Source organism: Myotis yumanensis, unplaced genomic scaffold (genome assembly GCF_028538775.1).
Source record: "Myotis yumanensis isolate MYYU_CA2020_CCGP unplaced genomic scaffold, mMyoYum1.0.hap1 SCAF_1, whole genome shotgun sequence".
Lineage (NCBI taxonomy): Eukaryota > Metazoa > Chordata > Mammalia > Chiroptera > Vespertilionidae > Myotis > Myotis yumanensis.
Genome location: NW_027223752.1, coordinates 142,004,522 through 142,015,700, shown reverse-complemented (window position 1 = coordinate 142,015,700; position 11,179 = coordinate 142,004,522). Strand labels below are relative to the sequence as shown.

The 11,179-nt window shown below is 44.5% G+C and overlaps 1 pseudogene; it reads left to right on the top strand.

Annotated features, from left to right (window-relative positions):
• Window positions 1-10,001: 10,001 nt before the first annotated feature.
• Window positions 10,002-10,793, top strand: LOC139005901 (developmental pluripotency-associated protein 2 pseudogene; annotated as a pseudogene).
• Window positions 10,794-11,179: the final 386 nt, after the last annotated feature.

The following is an 11,179-nucleotide window of genomic DNA, read 5'->3' as shown; positions in this document are numbered from 1 at the left end:
CTAAGTAACAGGGGAATTTTGATATGTTGTTTACCCCTCATTTTCTGGTGAAAGAAAGTACATCAACTTATCAGGAGAAACAATTTTTTTTTCTTAAACCTGAATGTTAGGAAAAATTTGTCCCAAGGGTCTTTATATAAGGAACATTGAGAACATAATAGCCCATGAGTGCTAAAGCAGCAAAAAATAAAGAATGTCATGTGGCTATTTTTTTAATATATATATTTTTTAATATATTTTTTTTATTGATTGCAGAGAAGAAGGGAAAGGGAGAGAGAGAAACATCAATGATGAGAGAATCATCGATCAGCAGCCTCCTGCAAACCCCCCACTGGGAATCGAGCCCACAACCCGGGCATGTGCCCTGACTGGGAATCAAACCATGACCTTTGGTTCATAGTTAACACTCAACCACTGAGCCATGCAGGCCTGGCTCATGTGGCTACTTTCAATATCAAAGCCATGGTGAAAGCAAAGGACAGAATGCTAATGATATGCAAAGATATGCAGACTTCTGGTAACTTCCTCCAATAGAAAAATGATTAGTATCACATTAATGCTCAGAAAAAGTCTTGAGAAATTAACAAGTCCATTAAGCCTGCGTTTGCCTAAGTTAATAATATGTAATAATCACACAGGAGCCGCTAAAAAAAATGTACATTCATATACTACTCCCTAGAACCTCTGAATTGGAACCAGGAATCTACATGTAGAATAAATAATTCTCAGTTGATTGTGGACTATATTTGGAGAACCACGACCTAAAGCTTCCACTTTCAAAACTTAGTTGTTGCTATTGGATTGGTTCTTATTCAAGACAGAAGAGCCTAGTGAAAGTCTGATGAGTACACAGGTGCTTCTTTGCATGATGAAGTTTGAGAAAATTTGTTCTAACTTTTGGACATATAAATAAAGGAGAAAGGATAAAAAGAGACATTATCATAAAAAGTAAAATTCCTCACTTGAAATACAGCTAAGGGAAAGCCCGCTGGAGAACTTCTCACAAGCCAGGCCAATAGCTTAGAGAGCTGTCCCAGATCTGTTCCAGAGCTCAAACAGGAAATCAGCTGAATGCTGTACCATCTGTTGTGAGTAATTAAAGTTTTCCACAACTTTTGCTCTAGGAAATTTCCTAATATGGCATCAGGTGGCATTGCAGACCTATGCTTTCAACCATAATCATCTTTCCTCTAAAATTTTTCTTAAACAACACCAGAGCCAGAAGAGACATTCCAGTTCATCTAATTAAATTCTCTCAATTTGCAGATGGGACAAGCAAAAGACAAGAAGTCATGTCCAAGGTCACTTGGCTAATTTTGTCACATATAGCTCAAAATTCTGGGCTGCTGATGCTATCAAAGCAGACTTGCTAATGCAAAACAGTGTTGTTGGTATTGTTTTATTTTTCTTTAAAACAAAGGCTTAATTTAGGAGTAAAAAACAATAATTTAATTCTTTAATATGCTATTTTTCATTCACTAAGAAGACACTGGCCTACCCTCAGTAAATATAGATTTCATTTTTAGAGAGGGAGAGATTTGACTTGGTTTTCATTCTCTGTGGTATTTTGTTTCAATTTGAGAAATAATACTTTTTATTAGTAAAACAATATTTATCTTTTATCATTTTTCTATTTTCAATTACAGTTAATATACATTATTATATTAGTTTCAGATTCACACCCCAGTGATTAGAAATTACATAACTTACTAAGTGATCATCCTGATAAAATCTTGTACCCATCTGACACCACACATAGTTATTAGAATATTATGGACTATATTCCATATGCTGTACTTTACATCCCCATGACTTCTGTAAAAACCAATTTGTACTTCTTAATCCCTTCACCTTTTTCACCCTCCCAACTGGCCAGGGCTTTAGGGCTATTTTAAGTTTCATCTTCTCAATATAGATCATTACATATTTCAATTCCTCTTCTACTTTATCACCCATTTCTCGCTCTCCCTCTCTCTCTCTCTCTCTCTCTCTCTCTCTCTCTCACAGACACACACACACACACACACACACACACATACACACACACATACACACACACATATCCATATGTGTATACAGTTAAGAGGAAGTTAATCAGGCTGATCAAATTTATAATGTGAGATTTATATTTTCTTTTGTTACTCTATTGATCCTTCAACATTTTTCTCTTTCACTAATGTCTTCTCAGTCCAAAACTACTAAATCATCTCTTTCCTTCACAACTCCAATCATATTTGTTAGCATATTCTATTGGCTCTACCTTCATAAAACATCTAAAGTCTTATATCTTCTCACCACTTTAATTTGTTCCCCCCTTTTCAGAATTTTGTGATAGGAATCAGGAGAATGATAAATAGAGGGATAAGAATAAAGGAGGTTTTGTGGTGTGTACAGTATATAGTTGGTGGAAAGTTGGTAGTATAAAGGGAAAAACCCTACTGTAGGTGGGTAAATAATAGATTTTAAAAGATTTAAAGATCAGGGGATGGTGCCAGCTGGTGAATGGCTGGCTCCACCCCCCTACTGCCCCTCTGCTACTGCCAGTCGCTGCCGTCCCCCGATCGCCATCCCCTTCCTCTGCCCGCTGGCACCCACCTTGGCTGGCCTGGCACCATGCGCTCGCTGGCCCCACCCCCCGCTGACTGGTTGTTCTGCTGTTCGGTCGATTTGCATATTAGGCTTTTATTATATAGAATGTCATCCTAATAAATTTAATTGAAAAATAAATACTTTATTATGTATTTTTATCTCTTTCATAGTAGTTGAGCAACACAAGTAAGTACTTTAATTACTCTGATTTAGACTTGTTGGACTATATGCCTTTGGGTAATGAATGCTTTTGTCTTAATGAGTTCTGGCTTAGTATATAGAATTACTGTAGAGACTCCCTTGGTTGTTTTCAATCATTCCCATACCTTCTATATTCTTCTTACATAGATGAATATATTTATAACTCTAGTCCTGCTGCCTAACTGCCTTCACCTCCCTAAACTTTATTTGCTAGTGTTCCCTCTAAACCTTACCTGGATCTGCTGGTCTCTGTGAACAGCCTCCGTTCACCTCGCTAAGCAGCATCAACTTTGCCTCCTGCTCTCCTCTGCCCAATATATTACATCTCCTGCTACTATTCTGTCCACCTGACCACTGTTCAGTCCTTAGAGAGCTAAAGTTTCTGACAAGAGGATAAATGGACTGTATTTCAGCAAGTCTAGAAGAGGCACAGTGCTGCAAGAGATAGGTCTCCCAAAAGAAATGAGGATATAAATCAGAGAGCAATTCTGGAGTGATGTTCATCTCAGAACTTCTGTTTTTTACAGTCCTTATGGAGTACAAATACTAGAGAGCCCATGGTGTTCTGCTCAGGTACCCTTCCATCTCCCCTGCAATCCCTTGCATATCCATCTTGTGTTCCATCAGACCCCCTAAGTTTTGGCCTATGGGGAGTCTCCTTCATAGTTACAATGCATTCATAGAAATTTCATTATAGAATATTGAGAATCTTACTAGGTCTATAAATTGTAAAATGAGTTTTTTAGAATTTTAGGTTTGGGGAATCCTATATCCCTATCACTTTCTTTCCATTCTTGGATTATTATTAAGGATAAATTCCGGAGAACCAAGATGGCGGCGTAGGGAGCGGACCTGTGTGTGCTGCTCTCTCACAGCATCATTGAAACTATCAACTATGAAGTAAACAACCGCCACTCAGAACCATGGGGAAGTTGGCCCAGTGGGAGATCTACAACTGGAGGAAAAGAAAGAAGCGCAGTGAGACTGAGTGGGAGCTACGGAGGCACCAAAACCAGAGGTACGCAGTCACACGCCACGCGGGCTGCAAATGGATTCTCGGTTTTTTACGAACCCTCGAATCCTCTGGGCTTGCTCGGGGCGGGTCTCTGAGGCCCCAGATCCCACAGGGAGAGGCGGCCACGGCCTTGCAGTGGTCGGAGAGCGAGGGAAGCTCTGATACGCGGCTGCTCACCGGCACCGAGGGACAAGAAGTCCTGGTGTCCCGGGGAGGCGAGGGGCGCGGAGACGCCGCCATCGCTATTTCATCCATGCTGGTGACTCCCTGTGACCCCGCCCTACCCTCAGGGCTGTGCCAGAGGCACAAGAGGGAATGACTGTGCTTTTACAAACTCTCAAATCCACTGAGCTGGTTCGGGCGGGTCTCTGAGGCCCCAGGCCCCAAGGCGAGAGACAGCACGGCCTTCCAGCGGTCAGGAAGCGAGGGAGGCTCTGGCGTTCGGCTGCTCGCCGGCACTGGGGGACACAAAGTCCTGGAGTCCTGGATAGGCAAGGGGCCGCTGAGTCTCCGCCCCGGCGACTCCCTGTGACCCCGCCCTACGCAATTTACATTCCCATCTGGGCTGTGCCAGACCCACAAGTAGAAGCGCCTTTTCTTCTGCAAACTTTCAAATCCACTGAGCTGGTTCAGGCAGGATCATGAAGCACCAGACCCTACGGGGAGAGGCAGCACGGCCTTGCAGCCATCAGAAAGCGAGGGAGACTCTGTTGCACAGCTGCTCGCCGGCACTGGGGGACACAAAGCCCTGGCGGAGAGTCAAGGGGCCGCGGAGACTCAGCCAGTGCTATTTGCTCCGCCATGGCGACTCCCTGAGTCTCAGCCCTAATCAATTTACATCCCCATCCAAGCTGTGCCAGGTGCACAAAAAGACCCACATGCGCTTTTGCAGCCTGTCCCAACAAATTGCAGACTTCAACTGCTCGCAGCCATGAGAGACACACTCAAGAAGCAGACCCAGGAGAACCAGGATGGCGGCATAAGGAAGAGACCTGTGCGTGCTACCTCGCACAACAACATCGAAACTACCAAATATCAGACAAACACCTATCATACAGAACCATGGGAAACTTGGCCCAGTGGTAGCTCTACAACTGGAAGGAGAGAAAGAACATTGAGACTGAGTAGGATGTGACACCAAGTACAGAGCCCAACCCAACAAACTGCAGATTTCAACTCCTCGCATAGAAAGAAGCGCATAGAGACTGAGTAGGATGTGCTGAAGCACCAAGTACAGAGCCCATCCCAGCAGGCTGCAGATTTCAGCTCCTTGCATCTGGGAGGGATGCAATCGGGGGGGCAGAGTCGGGTCCGGGGCCGGCCAGGGCTGGGCCTGACTCGGCTGGCACTGTGGAACTGCTGTACCAGCAAGCGCACAAACATGCCCACTGGTCCCAGTCTCTGGTGGGGCACTGCGGGACAGCAGACAGGCAGTCTGTGCACTTGGTGGAGGGCAGGAGCGCTGGATGTGCAACCACCAGGAATGCCTGGAGATTTTGTCTAGTGGGGAGCGGCCGGCAGGGGACAGAGGACCAAACATCCTGTTTCCCTGGTAAGGCTGGGATGGCCCCGGTGAGGTTGAAACGGTCCCGGTGTGGTAGGGACGACCCCGGCAAGGTTGAAACAGCCCCCGTGAGGTAGGGACGACCCCAGTCAGGTCGAAACGGCCCCGGCGTGGTAGGGACAACCCCGGTCAGGTTGAAACGGCCCCCGTGAGGTAGGGACGACCCCAGTCAGGTCGAAACGGCCCCCGTGAGGTAGGGACGACCCCAGTCAGGTCGAAACGGCCCCGGCGTGGTAGGGACAACCCCGGTCAGGTTGAAACAGCCCCGGTGTGGTAGGGACAACCCCGGTGAGGTTGAAACGGCCCCCGTGAGGTAGGGACGACCCCAGTCAGGTCGAAATGGCCCCGGTGTGGTAGGGACGACCCCGGTGAGGTTGAAACAGCCCCCGTGAGGTAGGGACGACCCCAGTCAGGTCGAAACGGCCCCGGCGTGGTAGGGACAACCCCGGTCAGGTTGAAACGGCCCCCGAGAGGTAGGGACGACCCCAGTCAGGTCGAAACGGCCCCGGCGTGGTAGGGACAACCCCGGTCAGGTTGAAACGGCCCCCGTGAGGTAGGGACGACCCCGGTGAGGTTGAAACAGCCCCCGCGAGGTAGGGACGACCCCAGTCAGGTCGAAACGGCCCCGGCGTGGTAGGGACAACCCCGGTCAGGTTGAAACGGCCCCCGTGAGGTAGGGACGACCCCAGTCAGGTCGAAACGGCCCCGGCGTGGTAGGGACAACCCGGGTCAGGTTGAAACGGCCCCCGTGAGGTAGGGACGACCCCGGTGAGGTTGAAACAGCCCCCGTGAGGTAGGGACGACCCCAGTCAGGTCGAAACGGCCCCGGCGTGGTAGGGACAACCCCGGTCAGGTTGAAACGGCCCCCGTGAGGTAGGGAAGACCCCGGTGAGGTCGAAACGGCCCCGGCGTGGTAGGGACAACCCCGGTCAGGTTGAAACGGCCCCCGTGAGGTAGGGACGACCCCAGTCAGGTCGAAACGGCCCCGGTGTGGTAGGGACAACCCCGGTCAGGTTGAAACAGCCCCGGTGTGGTAGAGACAACCCCAGTCAGGTTGAAACGGCCCTGGTGTGGTAGGGACGACCCCGGTGAGGTTGAAACGGCCCCCGTGAGGTAGGGAAGACCCCGGTGAGGTTGAAATGGCCCTGGTGAGGCTCAGACGGCCCTGGTGAGGTTGAGACTACTCCAGTGAGGTTGGGACAAATAAAGGGGACCAGTATGGACTGATGAACAGGTGTAGATACAGAAGCAGAGCAACATTGAACAGAATGTTAAACTACAATGGGGAGCCTGGGGAGGGTTGGGGGGGGGGGATTAAGAGACCAACTGAAGGACTTATATGCATGCATATAAGATTAACCAATGGACACAAGACACGGGGCAGGGGGGGCGGGGGGTAGGGGCCGGGGGAATGTCATGGGGGGGAAAAAGGAGACATATGTAATACTCTTTGTAATACTTTAAGAAATAAAAATTATAAAAAAAAAAAAAAAAAAAAATAAATGTATTAAAGTGATTATGAAAAAAAAAAAAAAAAAAAAAAAAAAAAAAAGGATAAATTCCATTTGGTAAATCTTCATAAATTGTTACCTGTTTATATTGCCAATTATTAACCACTAAGTGTTTCTATATAATTAATAGCACAGAAAACACTAATGTCATTAGTGGACATAACTCATAATTTTGTCAAATAAATGCATGGTTCATCAGTAATTGAATCCTCCACTGTAAATCAGTGTGCCAACCCACTGGCCTCACACTCATTAAAACGGATTTGTTTAGGTGATATAGAGTTTCAGCTAACCCCTGGAGGTAAGTTATATAAAAGCAGTATTATAAAACAATTATAGAAATGGAGTCTTAAGTTAAATTATGCTTGAGTCCATTGTGTTCCATTAAGTCATTTACAGAAGCCATAAGTATACTCTGTTGAATGATTTAAGTAAAATAGAAACCACATTTCCTGGCCTCAAGCAGTATATAATTTAATGCCAAAAAGTGAACAAAAAACCCTAATTAACCTGGCTGGTTTGGCTCAATGGATAGAGCATCAGCCTGCAGACTGAAGGTCCCCAGGTTCAATTCTAATCAAGGGCACGTACCTTGGTTGCAGATTCCCCAACCCTGGTCTGGTGCATGCAAGAGGCAACCAATCGATGTGTCTCTCACATCAATGTTTTTCTCTGTCTCTCCCTCTCCCTTCCACTCTCTCTAAAATTCAATGGAAAAATATCCTCAAGTGAGGATTAACAAAACAAAACAAAACAAAAAACACACCAAAAAAACACACTAAATAAAGTGGGAAAAGAAAACCAAAATATAGCTAAACACATTTCCCATTCTTCAGTTCTCAATTCAAATGCCAGTTCTTCAAATTTCCCTAGCCACTATCATTTTGGTTTTGCTCTTAGAACCTGTGAAAATTCCCTTTATTTGATGAACTCCATTGTTAAGCATTAGTATGTGTGTGATTATTTGGTGGATATCTCTCTCCTGTGCTGGCCTATAATTGCCATGGAGATGGAGTCCATGTCTGCTCTTTGCTCATCATTGAACCCTCAAAACCTCATATACTGGCTACAACTTAGTGGTACTATTCAATAAATATTTCTGAACGAGTGATTGAGTGTAAAAGTCTCCATTATAGCACTAGTTGTATCTTTGAAAGAATGCCCAATGGTGAAAGAAGTCTACTATTTAACTTATTATAAAACCCTGAAAATGTTTCTTCCTTCTCTTTCTCTCTTTGCCTGAATTTCCTTAGGTCTAAAATGGGGATTAAAGCCAAAACCGGTTTGGCTCAGTGGATGGAGCATCGGCCTGCGGACTGAAGGGTCCCAGGTTCGATTCCGGCCAAGGGCATGTACCTTGGTTGCGGGCACATCCCCAGTGGGAGGTGTGCAGGAGGCAGCTGATCGATGTTTCTCTCTCATCGATGTTTCTGGCTCTCTATCTCTCTCCCTTCCTCTCTGTAAAAGAAAATCAATAAAATATTTAAAAAAAATAAAATAAAAATAAAATGAGGATTAAGAACATCTGAGTAGCCTACCGTTCCTTATATGGTTGTTTTTCCACTTACTATTACTACATAACAAACCACCCATAAAACAATGGCTTTAGGATGCTCACAGACTCTGTAGGTCAGGAATTCAACCAGGGCAGAGTAGACTTTGTAATTTCAACTCTTAAAATTTTTGCAGACCTAATTGGGAAGACTCAAAGATTGGAGGTGACCCAATGTCTAGGGGCTGGAATTATCTGGAGGCATCTCCACCCTCATATTTGGCAATTCATGCTAGCTGATGACAAGAAGCTCAGCTGAGCTGTTCACTAGAAAACCTGTGAGGGGCCTCACCAACTGTCTTCTCCAAGTGGGCTAGTTGGACTTCCTTGCATTAGTGTAGTGGAGTTCCAAGCACGAGTCAGAAAGGAGCTATAATATCTTTTATGATCTAATTTTAAATTCACATAACCTCACTTGAATTTGTGCAGTCCCAAGTCCATCCATTCCAAGGTGACATAAACCCAAATGCTCAGTGGAAGGACTTTCAAATTCACAGTATAGGGGGAGCATTGTAGATGCAAAATATTGTTGCAGCATTTTTGAAATATACAATCTGCCACATGATTGCTTTAATAATCAGAGAGGGTACCAGCAAAAATACCAAAATGCATCTTTGAGAGTTAATTGTCCAAGTCTTGACCTTTGTTATTCTAACAAAATCTTTGAAATTATGCATGTCTAAAGCTCCCTTGTGATCTATATTGGCATCTTTATGATGTTGTATTGGTTCTTGATAGAAATTAAAATCCTAGAAATATCACTGAGACCCTAATTTAAAAACTGGATGGACATAAATTATCAATTGGAAGTGAAAAAATGATTCATAAACATGAGAAAATTATTAACTAAAATGTGTAAATAAAACAAAATAATTTTTAACTGCCAAATTAGCTTAAAAATTACAATGCCAGCAAGGACTCCATCCCAGCTGCTAGTAGGAGTGGGTATTATTTAACTACTGATGTGTAATGAATTTTCTTTAAAGGGTAACAAATAAAACAACAAAAATTTATTATCTTTCACAGTTCCTGAAGGTCAAGAATCCAGTAGTAACTTAGCTGGGTGGTTCTGGCTCAGGAGTTCTCATGAGGTGGCCACCAGGTGTTGGCCAGGGCTGAAGTCATCTGAAGGCTGGACGAGAGCTGGAGGACACTTGCATGATGCCTCATTCATGGTTGTTGACTGGAGGACTCGGGTCCTTGCTGGCTCTTGGCAAGAGGCCTCACTCGGCTCCTGGCCACATGGACCACTCCTTGGGGCTACTTAGGTGTTCTCATAATATGGCACCTGGCTTTTCCCAAGTCATGGGATCCAAGAGAAGGCAAGGCAGATGCCACAATGTCCCTTGACTAGCCTTCACTTTCATTTATTATATTGGTTTACAAAGGTTGACCCTATTCACATGGAAGAGATTACACAAGTGCATAAATACCAGGAGGTAGATATTGACATAATTATGAATAAATTTGTATAGCCACTCTGGATAACAATTTCACAGTATGTATCAAAAGCATTAAAATGTTTTATATAACACGGCTGGCTTTGCCTTCCTCTGAGTGTTCCTGGAAATGGCAAGCTCAAGTTCTGATAGCAGTGAAAAGGGTTTCTTTGAGGATGAATTCAATGAATTAAGTGTGATTGGTTCCATTTGATGAGGAATGTAACGAAGAACATCAAATGAAGCCAAATATTTCATCAACCTCAGAAGCCAAACTGAAGATGCCTAGGACAAACGATAAAGTTTATCTTCCTCAAACAAATGAACAATTCAAAGCTTGCCCCAAACCAATCCCTCCTTTGCTTTCCATTTTGCCTTCAATTAATAAAGTGTGTTGCAACACTTTGCAGAATTGGCATGAAATATTGAATTTGAGTACTGATGGCAAGAAAATAGAGGTTTATCTGAGGTGCAGGGAACATGCTTGCTCCAAAGAAAAACAAATGAGTGGGGAGCACAGAGACAGTGTAAAGGGTATTGCTGAGACACCACAGGAGGCCACATCACAGTCATGTTTGAGGAAATGCAAGCTGGTGACCAAGAGAGCAAGGAATGAGACATGCTGTCAGATGAGTAAGAGAGGGGAAGGGACCAATACTGTTATTGAAGTGACAGCTTCAGGAGGCCATGTTGGCAGCATGGTCAAGAATTGCTGCAAGAGCCATGCAATCTGAGGCTGTGATTTCATGTTCCATTCTTATACCTGCTGGGACCTTCCTGCTGCAAGCATCTGGTGTCAGGTGGTGTGTGGTCCATGGCAGACCTCTCTTGGAGGATAAAAAGGGTTGGATTTGCCTGAAATTCCCCTGCAGGTCAGGCCTAGATGCCTGACACTCCCACAAAAATGATCCCTCTCTACTGACTGACGCTTTCCCATCCTTAGACCTGGAAGATAATATGTTATGCCCTGAATGTGTTAAGAGGAATAAAAGGATGATGGAAAGATTAGTTAAAATGAGGAAGGAAAAGCAACCTGGTTTGAACACTCTCAATAAAGAATAAAAGGTGGAGAACTCACAGCTAAATTAACTTGTATCCCAATGATTCCTGTGCTCTGTCCAGGATACCCTCATTGTTGTCTGCTGCCTTGAGTACAGACGTGAATGTCTGGATTCTGTACTTGAGGTTTGCCAAAATGTGACTGCCACAGCTGCTTCAAGTGTTCAGCTATGTAGAATATAATTTGTTTGGGTTTTAATTAATAGATTTTTTAGCACTTTTAGGCTTTCAGAAAAATTGAACAGAAAA